Here is a 14,318-nt window from a genome sequence, read left to right on the forward strand (position 1 = left end):
TGTCTGAGGTGAAGATTCTCTGGCTCGGTGAGGGCATAAATCCTACTGCAAGGAGGAGTTGTTCCGGGTATCAGATCTATTTGACAGTCGTACGACCTATGAGGAGGCAGGGTGTTAGCTTGATCCTTCCGAAAGACGTCTTGGAATTCCTGGTATTCGGGAGGTAATTTGGGAACCTCAGAAGAGATTGCCGCCAGTGAAACATCAGGCCGAGGATAACAAGTGGTAAAACATTCTGGAAACTGAACCGTCTTTGCTCGCCAATCGATCTGAGGATTGTGCTTCTCTAACCAAGGAATTCCCAGAATGATCTGGAACTGAGGGGCCTTGATCACATTGAACACGATTTTCTCCCGGTGTCCATCTTGGCTCACTAGCGTCACTTCTTGGGTGGCGTGCGTTACTGGTCCGGAGGCTATCTCCGTGCCATCCACTGTAGTAATGACGTCTTTTACTGCCTTAGGGACAAGGGGTAGGTTCATCCTTGATACCATTTCACGGTCCACATAATTACCGATTGCTCCGCTGTCGATGTAAGCTTCAATTGCATGCAAACGATCCGGACGATCAGGACTAATGAGGACCATGGGCACCACGAAATGCGAGGTCACGGGACAGATATTAACGCTCGGCAAGAGGACCTCTACACTTGTCGGGCTAGGTCGTTTCCCTGCTCAGAATTTGTGGTACAGGTATCTGCGGCTCCTACAGCCTTCTTAGCTGGTTTCACTGGACAGTCTCGAAGAAAGTGCCCCGAGTTTCCGCAATAGAGGCATAATTGCAGCTGTCTTCTTCTTTCCCGCTCCTTTTGGGTTAAAGGTCCTTTCATGCCCCCTATTTGCATGGGTTCCACAATGTCAGCTCCCCTAGTAGAGGTCTGTGGTTTAGAAAACACTCGGGTATCAAATTTGGAACGATCAGCCTTCCTGTTCTGTAATCTGTGGTCCAATTGGACAACTAAGTCAATATAGTCTGAGCATTCTTGTGGAGGATTCACAACTTGAGCTAACACATCCTTGAGCTCTCCACGCAAGCCTCGGTAGAAAAGCGTTATTCTCTTATCCTCGGGCCATTGAGTTTCCACTAAAAGTCTGTTAAATGAGGCTATATAAGTCAAGAGGTCTTGATTACCCGGTCGTAATGAAAGAAGTTCATTGTCAAAGGCCTGCCCTTGTGTATGTCTTGCGAACAGTTTCTCCATGCTGGACTGGAAGGCCTGGAAATCATATAAAACCGGATCATCCTGGGTGACTAAAGGGATCGACCAATCTGCTGCGCTGCCACTGAGATAAGAAAGCACGAAAGCCACCTTGGTCTGATCTGTTGGGAATGCAGCTGGTCGACATAAGAAGTGTAGGCGGCACTGGTTGATGAACACTGCAAATTTCTTTGGGTCACCAGAAAAGCGCTCAGGCGGAGCCAATGGCACATTACCGGGTAGATTGATTTGCACTGGATTTAAAGATGATGCAGAAGGATAACTTCCTCCTGGAGCGGGCAAAGGTGTGTGTCCTGCCTGCGTTTGTAGCACTTGCCTAGCGAGGTCCTCTGTTCGCTCCTTGGAAATTATCAGCTCTCTTCTTAGAGAGTTTGTTTCCTGACGAGCAGCATGTACTTCTGCTCTTAATTCCCCGAGCAACTGGGCTAATTGATCAGTGTCTGAGGTTTCCATTGCGCCCGGGTAGGAGTTTTGCGGTGGGCTTCGCGTTCTGTAACGCTCACCTGATTCCCACGGAGGCGCTGGTCTTGGCAGGAAGGTGTCTGTGACTCGAAAAGTGATGTGCAGGACTCGATTGGCTTCTGGGGTCGAACCTCTTCTCACTGTGTGTCGAACCCGAAGGGTGAGGTTTCTGTAGGTGAAAGAATATGGGGGTTAAGGGTCTGGGCTGTTGAATGTTCCTCTCCCTTTCCCTCTCTTCCTAGCTTCTCCGTAGAGCCCCCCCAGGTCACGTGCTCACCTTAGATAGGTGAATGCTGGACTCTCCATCTGCGTCTGGTGCAGGGTGCCGTTGCCAGTTCCTTCACTGGTGAAACATAGGCCTCTTGAACTCAGAGGATCGTTACCGTCGTTAACTGCACGAGCGGTGAGTTTCTGGGCACCTTTTTAGTCTTTATAGTCTTTAGGTGCGTGGCACGTTAATATTGAACAGGACTCTGTATAATGCTTTCCCTTTTGTCTTGCAGGACTCTGGAGATGGAAGATGGAGTGAAGCGCCTGGAAATGAGTAAGTAAATGCTAGTGCTCTAACTGTCTTTTTCCCTTGCTGCTAAGTCCGTGCTGAAGAGACGCTGGAGTATTTGCATGCGTTCTTATTGTGGCGAGCACGATGGGCGTAAGTAAATACCTGTCTAATGTCTCTTCTTTTGTTTTCACAGGCGGCGGTGCAGCTTGAAGAAATCCGGAATTCGCGGAGTGCCGGAGAGTGACAACAATGCTTTTGTCTTCACAGGCGGTGTCTTCACAGGTGGAGATGCAGCGTGAAGAACTGGCCGCAGCCGATGGATCAGGTGAGTAAGCACTGCGTGTAAAGGTTGCCTTGCTAACCTGTTGTTTCTTGTCCTTGCAGGTGCTGTTGTTGACTGGATACAGGAATGGTAAGTATCATTCTTGCAGGTTCAGGATCGAAAGAAGAAAGGCCGGAACAGACTCGGTGAGCGTTCTGCTGCAGATGCAGAGTAACGCGAAGCACGTTTCATCTATCGGGTGTGGTTTCAATAGCCTTGGAGTGATGAGGCGTCTTCCTCCACGGCCCCACCTAGGTAAGAAAAGAGTTCCAGTTCCAGAAGTGTTCCAGTGCTGTATCCAGGGAGTGGAGCTTGCCCCACCCAGGTAAGAAAGTAGTTCCTGTTCACAGAGGACTTCTAAGTGGCTGGTAAGTAAGCAGCATGGTCTGCTGCAGGTAAGTCCCCCCAAGCATCTTTATCTATAATATGAGCCCGGCGCTTCCATTGCCGGGACCGATGACTGTGATGAGCCTGGTGCCACCGGCGCCAGGACGAGGCCCAAAAGGTCCCAGTGGGGACCGGCTGGTGCCTAAGATAACGGTTAGGGGCCTGCTTCCAAGGATGTTGGGTTGTTCCTGACTCCTTGGAAGCAGTGATCATGACAATTACGTGATGATAGGTCCATATGTCTTGGAGTTGTATGACGATTCTTGGAGAGCTGGTGACTGATTTGCGTATGTGGTGGTTTAAGAGGTTACTGAGGATAGTTATGAACCCTCATACTTAGTACGTGCGTTTCCACATATCCTGTGGAAAATACTGCTTCTGGGATTTGGTTACACATATTGTTTGTGTGAGTGTATTCATTGGGTTCCTTGGGGATAGAAATTCCAACACACACTTCGTCAATGCTTGCAGTATGCTAAGTTGCTTTAGGTTGACAGTGTAGAAGGAAAAATATATTTTGTCCACTTACGAAGGTACTGGTTGGTGCTGGGATGTAAGGTATAGTAGGTTTGTACATCAATGAGGACATTTTGGCTTCAAGAATATTAAGTGGGCATTTGCAAGGTTTGCAGGTAATATCTGCTTTGGAGTGATGGAAGTATTGTTGCATTTCCACCATGACTATTCCTTTCTAATGTATGCAGTATAGTGGCCTGTGGTTGAGGTGCCTGTGCGGTAGATTATGGCTACTGTTGTGAAGGTTTTCTTGCTAAGTGATACCTGTCTGTTTGTGAAGGTAGTAAGTTTGCAGTTGTTTTTGGTTCCATCGGCATTGTATTTAAGGACCATTAATATTACATATTGACTATATGAGTGTACATGTAGCGTCAAACGAATATCAGAATTGAACAACATACACAACATGCTATGGTTTGCATTTTGCACCAGTTGTTGAAATGGAATGGACTCACAGTTAGGTATTGATACATACACAAAGCATTTGTTAGGAACTTGTTCCTGATTGACATGGTTGCACAGAGTGCATGTATGTTTCCACATGTAGGAAATCTGAAAGATTTGATTAATGAGTATGTTTTTCCTTTCAAGTATTTGTAGTAAGTATATTAGAAATTCCTGTGGATCTTCTTGTCGGTTTAAAGTGAATTTCACCATTCCAGCACCGTAGTCCAATTCTTATTCCTGAGACAATGTAAATGGTGTCAGGATTACTTACTGCATTTCTGTGAAGGACAAGCATTTGGAAACACAACTGGTCTGCGCCATTTAAATAAATGTTTTCAACAATTGCTGGCATTTGGAATAGAACATTAATTAACAGATGTTGTATTGGAAAATTTGAATGGGCCAGGTATTTCTGTGTCTGATCACTTTGATAGAAGGGTATGCGGTTTCTTTGCAGAGGCATTTTTTTTTTTGTGGGTGGAATTGGGTATGGTTTCTCTTTTTGACTCCTTTTGTATGTGCTTTTGGTTGTTGATGTAGTATAAGTTGCTTTCATTTTCTTTGCTGGTACTGTTGCCAAATCATTTAAAACTTCTTTTTGTGGGTGGAATTCGGTATGGTTTCTTTTTGTGACTCCTTTTGTGTGTGCTTTTGGTAGTTGATGTAGTATGATTTGCTTTCAATTTCTTTGATGTTACTGTTGCCAAATCATTTACAACTTCTGATTGAAGGAGCCTTTTTTTTTAAACCTTTCAGTTTTTGAGGAATAGGGTACATTTTCAGATGGGATGTGTACAGTGCATGTAGTCCATTGTACTCTCTGGTGCAAGGAATGTCTGCACTGACTGCAGTTGCATCAACATTCACTAGATACAGTCCTTCCAGTGTATGTAGCTATGTAGCTGTGACAGTACTACTTACCTCATGTCTTCTTTAAAGACTGTGCTGCCAATATCAATCAATGCTTGATTTAAGGTTAGACCTTGGATTTATGAATAGTTACTGCATAAGCAAGCGACAGATAAAACTGTTCTCTACATACATACATGTCTTTCAAAAGAAGTAATCGCACTGTTGTGCGTCCTATATTTTTGACTTCGGCAAGTTTGTCAAACTTGATGTTTACAAACTGAATGTTGTTGAAACATGGGTATGTCTGGAAGCCAACAACTGTACCAAGTGCTCCATTAACTAAACCTTGCTCTACGTCAATGTTACATTTTAACATAACGCTACAGTTGACACATAATTTGAAAATGTTCTCCATACCAGCTGTGTTGGAGATAGAGTTCTCTAAGGTTTGTAGTCGTGCCATGCCTTATTGGCACATAGGTATTGTCATACCGTGTACGTCCAGTTTGTCTGTGGCATGGATTTCCACTACTGGTTGTTTTTGTTTTTGCAGCATTGTTGCATTAAATTGTGCACAGCTTGCCAGAGTTGGCATTAAGGACATACAGCTGATATTTTTCTGAGCTAATTGTTTGATGACATCAGTAGCACATGTGTTATGACTGTACAGCTCATGGAAGTATCTAGTACTGAGGGTAGACTACTCCTCCTTTGATAGTACACAAATCCATGGGTTTTTGAAAATGTTGGCATAGGTGAGGTCTGCAGACTGGCAGATGTTTAGAGTTAGTTCTCTGTATTGGAAATGTTGCCAGAGATTTACATTACTAATGCTTCCAAGACTTTTACGGCACTCTTTGTGTCCTAAGTTTTTGAAGATAGGTTCACCTTTGACTGGTGTTATCACATGTTTTCCTCCAAAGAGTTCTTCGTGGTCTGTTTTGAGGACCTCTTGCAATCTGAGGTGAATCAAAGCCAACATTAGGTTGGGGACCATGCTCACCTCATCTATTAGGAGCATTTTCATTTGTTTCAAAACTCTGTGTAGCTTCATAGCAGATTCTGCTGAAAGTTTATAGTACTCTAATTTGTTTTGGTGTTCTACTGGAAGGGGTAGCAACGGTGAAGAGTGACTCCACCTATGTTTTCGGCCGCCAAACCTGTAGGGGTGATTGCAACAGCAGGAAGGTTGTTGTTTGTTCATTGTTGGAGGTATTTACTGATAATTTGTATTAAGAATGTTTTACCTGACCCAGCTTCACCACTTACATACAGCAGTACAGGTTTGTAGTTGGCACAGGTACAAGTTTTGCTTTCGTGCTGTATACCATGTTCAATGGTTTCACTTACTTCGACAGAAATGGTATGCTGTTCATTGTATAGTTGGAATTTCATTACTGGCAACTTTTCTGCACAGTGCTCATACTGAAGCATAGTGGTGGTTACTTTCGTCATGGTTAATTGTGCCTCATTTGCTATGAGTGGCTGCCCAAGATGTTCTTGGCCGCCTGTTTGAGAAGGTTCACTGCTCTCAGAAGTGTCAACATTTAGTTGTGCTTGAAGTTCTTCATCTTCTTGGCATTCATTGTCCAATATGGATGTGTACTGTGTAAAGGTTTCATCTGTAATTGTACTTTCACTGGCATTGAAGGCATCTTGATAGGAGGTGTAGGTGGCTAATACATTTTCTTTTCCCCATGGTCTGAAAAGTTGCAGTAGAGCCATGTAGTACAGTTCTTTGTGTTGAGGTGTTTTTAATGAACACTTCATATGATTAATTAGGCTGCTTTTGGAAAGTTTCACCAGGCTGCCTTCACAAGTTTCCTTTCTGTATCTACCTTTTACCTCATTTGGTTTAATGTTGTTTTTGTATGCAAAGTTTTGGGCTATAGGGTACAGGCACAAGGATTCTAAAGTAATACTATTGTTTGAGTAGTATGTGTCCAATAAGTTGTTCTTCAAAATGTCCTGGCTGTTGGGATCGCTTTTGGCTATTGTTTGTATGTCTTTGTATGATTTAAGTACTCTTTTTCTGGATGCAGCAGGGCCAAGGATTAACCACACTATGTTGTCAGATTTTCCATATAAGGCGGTGCCGGTTAAACTTAGTCGCAACATTCTCTATGGGACAGAATTTGAATGCCAAAGCTGTACAATTTCTGTGCAGTGTTTTGTCAGAGGATATGTCATCCCAGAGGTATTTTAGCTCTGTTTTCTCTGCTTTGGTTAAGTAGGCAGTGACATATCATGCAACTGCAGTGAAATTGTCTGCAATGTACTGTATATCAACATTGGCATTCCATAGGAGGGCAAGAATTTCTTTGTAATCATTGATGTACATGCTGGTTCACTCCTTATTATGCAGTATGTGTTAAGAGATTTTCCTTTCACACTGTGTCGAACCGACGACATGAAGCTGTTTACTTGGCCTGTTGTGAAAACTGGTCTAGGGAAACCAAAGCAGCATTTGGTGTAGTATTTGCCTCTGTTCTTATATTTGCATTAACAATACTTACCACACTTATGTCTTTGGAATTACAAAATTTGTGTTCATAGGTCACTATGTGTACTTTCCGAACGGATTTCGCAAGTGACATATTTGTGAATGACCTGCAAAACAGTTTCATCACTCTACTCACCAAATATAGGAGTATTTTTAATCCACACAAGCATGTGGATGTGTGGTGCTCCTCTGGCTTGATATGCTTTTCTCCAAAACAAGTGTTCCACTTCTCTGAGGGGAGGAAGTGCTTTATTGCAAATGAAGTGCAGCATGGCAAGGAAGTGATGATGAAAGTAGCGTGAAATATTCATTGGTTCGAGAGAGCAAAGGTCTCCTGGTTCTTTCATGTCTGCACCTGTTTTGTTTTTGTTTGCTAAGCGTAGGAAAGTGTGCAAGTGTTTCCATGCATAATCTGCAAAACTTAAAGTGACAAACCATGTGGGTGGCCCAAGGTTGTGTAGCATACACCATACATCTGTGTGCCGTCGGAACAAGTACTCTTTTGTACCACGCATGTTTGCCAAGAGATGTGAAATACTTGATTGTAAAACTGTGTCCTTTTCTTGCACTTTTTGAAGTAGCTGTGTAGCAGACATGTTTTGAAAATGGGAACCTGTTTTTAATGTGTGGGCAACTCCATAACATAGCGTTGCCAGTTCATTTTCAAAAAGCAGGTGGAATATGTACTCCACTTTCTGTCTAAATCTACGGTCTTCAGAATACATTCGTAAACAGCAGTATTCTGATGCTGTTATTTGTGTGCCTCTTTCATCATATCTTCCACATTTTGCCGTTGTGAAGAGTAGTGGAAAGTCTTGTGCTTCCACATTTTTTTCCCATATACTGATTGGCGCTCCTTTGGCTTTCCGCATTTGATATGTTTCTATTGCATCGTCTATGGTGTCTTTGGAGTGCAGTGGGTGAATTGTGTAGTGGTCTAAAATATTGGAGGCTGCACTAGGATCTAGATGTTCAAATTGGCCAGTTGATGAGGAGCCCTGAATTATTTTGGTTGATTCTCTCAGGTTTTCTTGAACGTTTATTTCCTTTTAGTATTAATTGTTTTCTTTAAGGTATTACAACGCATCCCTAACTTTGGTTAAGTCCACTAGTTGCTGCCACATTTCTTTGTCTTTTGTAGGTACACCATTTACCAGGATGATGAAAGATTCTTGTATTGGCATTTTCACAATTTGTTTGAGATCTATTGGTAAATAAACAACTTTTGCGCTAATGGCTCTCAGTAATTAGGTGGGAGGCAATTTTGCAGTTTTCGGTTGAAGCCGTATTATTGGTGAAATGGGTGCACTGTTTGGATTATAATGGTCTCATACAAATTAAGCTGCTGCAGTGTGTTTGGCAGTTGAAATAGTTCCAAATTATTACTAATAGCCCATGAAGGCCTTTGATTATTGTCAATCTTTGCAGTGCAGTATGTGCACAGTATGGAGGTGTTCATAATTTCGTATTTGTTTTCAGCTATAAGGTACAGAGCTAAATGAAACCATTGGGATTCCTCATTGCCTTCTATTTTCTGCATTATATCTATAGTTTTGGTGCTCTTTCTATGGAAAGTTCTACGACAACACACTCATACTTGGTTTGGCATTTCAGCAGATGTGCTTTTGAACTATAGTATTTGTTTTCTGTATATGTGATATAAAACATTGATCGATGCACTGTTGTCTGTACTGTTGTCTGAAATGGTGGAGTTTGTAAGTGTTCTTCAGTTCCACAATATTTCTTTTAGATGTGCTCTGTTTCATTGAGCAATTGTTTGGCTGTACCGTGTAGGAGAATATCATTTAAATGATGGAGTGCTAAAGCTGGACTTTTTGCATAATACAGATTGTAGACTAGATTTCTGACTGTTGAATGGTGGGTTGCTAACATTTTGATAAGGTGGAAGTTGCTTTTGCAAGCAGGTCCAGAAAAACAGACTAAGGAATGTCTTCATATTCCAGTGTAGTTGCGTACTGTACAGGCGTCCATAGTTTGTAGTATTTTTCTTTTTCTTTTTTTGTTGCCTTTGACATACTTAGTGAGGAAATGCTGCAAAGATTTGATCAAGCATTGGCAAATGTTACACATTGATGTGCAAGGCCATTTGTAGGTGAGGCGTGTTGCTTTGGTGGAATGGAGAGTGACATCTAAGTTTGATGGGGATATTTCTGAAAGCACTGTTTCCTCTTCCATTATGATATTGTGTATCTTTTCATACCTTTGTCCACTCCAACGTAAGGCAATTTGGTTTGTTTGTTCTTGTTTGTATGCTTCTTCATTGAAGTATGGCTCTGTGTTGGTGGTGTGACTCCATTCACCTACACAGATGTGTCCAAAGGTCTCTATGCTGACATTGCGTTTGTTTCGAGGTAGTGCATGCAATTTACCAACTAATCTTGTTAATGGTTTCGTTCTGTTTGAAATTACTATGAACAATTTCCATTTCACGCACATTGCACTGTCTACAAGAGCTTCTAGGATGCCTTTTCTGCAGTAGGTTTTGAGGGTTGAGTGTGATTTCTGCCCACTATTTATAAGGTTCTGAAGGACTCTGTGGTGGAAAGTTTTTTTATAACATAACTTTTTTAGAATGCTTGCTTGTGCTTACATTACCATTTCTAAATGCTCTCTTAGCAGTAGTGTATGTTGGACTGTATTTAGTGGTTTTCTTTTCATTCTCACATTTTGATAGATCAACTGCACTGTTTTTACCGGTAGATGCATCCGTTTTCCACAATGACTGAATATCCTCTTCTCCTTCAACTTTGTGTTCACGTTCAGTTTGCAGTGGATGGCTACTTTCTGTGTTTTTAGGTTGTGTGGCACTCTTTCTGTGTTGCTTTCTATGGAGTTGCAGTTTGGTAGGCATTGTGTAGTAGTGTAAAAGCAAAAGGAAATATCAAGGCTGAGTACCCCAAAAGGAGATACACCAAACACAGGCTTATAAAGATTCACAGATCTTTATTCTAAAACTGTACAGTTTACAAAGAAACAAAGTATCAGATAGCTCTCTGGTCCTTAGTACATCACAGCGAATACCAGCCCTTTCGGTGTGAGAAGTGAGAGGTACTAGACGTCTAAACAGTTGTACATTTTATACATTTCCAATCATAATGTCCAGCCCCTCTGCAGGTTAATAATCCATGGTCTAGAGTTTGTGCCGAGTTCACTTCTGGCTTGTCCGACAATATGCTCATGATGATCCTCAGTTTACATATAAACAAGTTACAATGGCAACAGTGTATTCTTGGATTTAACAATAAGCCTTAACACATGTCCTATACAATGCAGTTCACTGAGTGTCCACGTTCAGTATTTGTATAACATTGTAGTCGATGTATGTCCGCGGATCGGGGTTGTTGGCACAGACAATCCTCTGTCTACAAGTCACGCATGGGACAAGGTCTCTTTACTCGAGCCAAACATTCGGCCAGCTGACAGTTTATACATTAACTCACGTACAAGGTTCAGTACGGCTCAGTTACAAGCGGGAAACACTGTCCACCATTTTAGAACACAGAATTACTTTAGAATAGAAATCAAAATGGCGGACCAACCCAAAATGGCGGCAAAGTCGATCTAAAATCGGAACTTTGCAATGCGGTTTTCTTCACAGAACGACTGGGCTTAGGCCAATATATACAATAAAGGAGGCACAACATGATATCCCATTTAACAGTAGCTGTTGGCAAAGAAAGGGAAATGTGGGTATCACAAATTTGAAATGTATATGTGTACAATGTGCATGAGTAGGTCAATAGGAGCTTAGGCATTTAACTGGTTGGGGACAGTATCTTACTATGTGGGGATTAGTCTAATGGTGGCAACATAACAAACACTAAGCACCTGTAGATGTGTCATGAGTGACAATAAAGTACATACTGGTGTATGGCCGCAGATCTATATGCTACAATACAACTATAGTGTACTCTTCTAGTAAGACATACTACAGTATGTAGGTATTGTACTTACTTTGTTGCTTGTTGAGAGTAGGTTTATTGCTGGCTGTATTTTAAAGTGCCCACTCCAGTGGCTTTCAGGAGAGAGGTGGGTACTGCAACTGTATAAGAAGATGGTAACAAAACATGATAGCTAATGGCATAGTGCTTACATTTCTGCAATACATTCTTGAAAACTATAGGGGGATGTCTTAGCAGGAAGAAGAAGTGTGTTTGTATAAATGAAAGGATTCCGATATGAATGCGCACTTGGGAGCATAAGCATGTTTGTTAATGGAGTACGTGGGCTATTTGGGAGTGTATTGTATGACTTGTTATGAAACACGTGTGTGTATTAGTGTAGGCCTATTTACTTTCAAAATGCAGTACTTCATATTGTGGAAGGATGAGAAAAAGGAGTGGAAAGATGTACAGAGTACAAAGCAGAATGTTTTTGTGTGTGCATGTGCATGTACTTCTCTGCATATGTACGCTTGCATTGCTTTTGGGGTTTACTTTCCTTATGCATATTTATGTACGTTACTGTTATAAATGCACACATACTTTTTTTATTGCTTAACTACTGTTGTTATCTATGACGTGCGGCAGGAAACTGTTGTTATGCTTGCAATGTATGCACTTGGCTTAGTTTGGTGGGAAAGGCTGCATGATCATTTTGTGTGCGATTATTACGAATTTGATAGGGGGAAAGCCTAACCATTTCCATATGCCAATAGCTGTTATGGGGAAATTGCAACTTTGCCACCACCTACAACTTCACATTTAAAGGGGTAAGAAATAGTACGTGGAAAGTAGAAGATGTCGGGTCACCTCACTTGGGTAGGGGGCACTATTTGTCATGCTCCTGGACCTAAGCCTCAAAAGAACTTCAAAAATGTTCCCCCCTACAGAGTACCTCGTTGCAGTATATGCATAATAAAGTGACCTTTGAAAGGTACGGGTGTGTTGCAGTGTGTATGTCCTCCAAGGCTTCTTGCGGGATGCGGTGGCCCACCGGAGTGTCCCTAGTGGTGGCAGGAGGAGATGCAGAGTATGCTGTAGAGGAAAATAACCTACTGCCTGCTTTGAAGGGGACAACCCTCTGAATAGCTGCCTAGTGGTTCAGTTTCAGGTGCCAACGCATGGAGGTGGTGTCATACCTGCTACTGCCTCGGCTTCAGCACCCCCCACCCCCTCCACCACCACCACCTTCCGAAGGGCCTGGAGAGGGGAACAGGTGTCAAGATCGAGAGAGTGATGAAGAGGATGACGTGGTTGAGGTAGTGAAGTCCCTACTACTCGCAGCCCCTGTGGATCTTGGGTGTGGAGGCTGTTTACCACCATTGGAGGGGTACCCAAAGCTCATGCACACAAGATGCGCTGCACTGAGTGCCAGATGGAGCTCAGTCGTGGCATACCGGGTTTGTACAGTTATGGGACTACCTCCATGTGGCGACACCTAACATCATTCCACACGGGGGCCATTAGGAGGGTCATCCCCTATGATAAAAGTAGTAGGTTGAGTTCTTCTACAGCAAGCTCTGTTTCTGCTCCTGTCACCACAAGAAACACCCCTGTGGGGCTGCACATCCCTGAACCAGCCTCGCAGGCCATACGCACTGCAGAAGACCCTTACCTTTCTAGGGTCACTGTATTGTGTATGTACTGCGATGCAGTACTCTGCAGGGGGGAGACACTTCGAAGTGCTTTCGAGTCTATGGTCTGGGAGCATGAAAAAGTCTGGCACCTACCTGATTAAGGCCCTCCCAACATCTTCCTCTCTCCACCTGCCCTTTCTTATCCCCATGGCTGGTGCCCCTTACTTACCCTCCCTTACCTTCCTTTCCTTGTGTGTCTGTGTAAAAAAAACAAAAAATAGAAAACAACAAAAAAGAGACTGAGACTCTTTTCAGAGCCGCCTTTCTCAGTTCTAAAAATAGAAGTACCAATGAAATGCTGCAGGGCCCTGTGCATTTTTACAAGTATGCAGACAGTCCTCAGGACATGTATATTTTTGGGGTGCTGTGCTATCAAAACCATCGCACTCTTCTCCGGGAGGAAGTGGTGGCTCTGAGATGAGGGTTTTTGTGGTGTTTTCTTGTGTTTTGAAAACTTCAAGTGGTCAAGACCTACTGGAAAAAGGATTGCTATAATTCCAAAAAGGGTCACAATGCATTTTGTATATTTCGCAGAAAAATCTGATTCCCATATGAGTAAGATGTGCTCCATCTCTGCGAAAAATGTGTGTGCTACGAAACATAATATTTTCATTGTGAAAAGAGGACATACTAACATCTCTCAAAAAAGCACAAACAGCCTTGTTGGCATTGTGCTTCACTTTCTCCATGTGTGGACCAAATGAAGAAGAACGCAGCCCTATTTGTCTCTGCACAATATGAGAAAAAATTACTTGGGAGTTTGGAAACATATTCATGACTTTCCCAAGTCCTTTTTTCATTGCAAATTGCAAGGAGATTCCAGAGACATGTCCTAAACTGTTCCCTCCACGATGAATAATAATAATGTCTGGACGACAGTGTGTCATCAAACTGGCACAAAGAGGAACCACATCTAACCACTTCATTCTGCGCACTCCATGCCAGTGCACAATCACATGAGGGAATCCAAGATCTGCAGCCACTCCACAGTGATCTGCATGCACCTCCAACCAATGTATCCACAAGTCACCCAAAATCCAGACAATCTGCCTTCTGAAAGACACAACTATAGCTATCTGCTCTCCTCTCAGGAAACAGACTTTCTGCCAAAGTCTCCCCTTACACATCACACCCAGTAAACTTTATTGACCAATCCCTTGGCCTGCACAGTCTCATTTGCATGCCTCTCAGCCTCAAAATCCTGTAACATGCACAATCCGCGGACAGAGTGGGGAATGAAAATCTAAATAGTGTACCCCACATCCCCTTTGATGGTGCCTCTGAAAAGAGCCTTTTTTTGTTTTTTTGAAAGTGCTTATAAAAAACACCTTTCCTTTTGTTATTTTTTCTCACTTATCTTCGTCTGATGTCTTCACATTATCCTCTGTAAAGCATTCCTTGGGCCTCATTACGACCCAGGCGGTAAGTTACCGCCTGGGCCGTGACTTTACCACCATGGCGTAAACTACGTTTACGCCATGGTGGTTGGCGGACTTACCGCCCCATTCC

This window comes from Ambystoma mexicanum, chromosome 7q (genome assembly GCF_040938575.1).
Source record: "Ambystoma mexicanum isolate Mex_15411 chromosome 7q, UKY_AmexF1_1, whole genome shotgun sequence".
NCBI lineage: Eukaryota > Metazoa > Chordata > Amphibia > Caudata > Ambystomatidae > Ambystoma > Ambystoma mexicanum.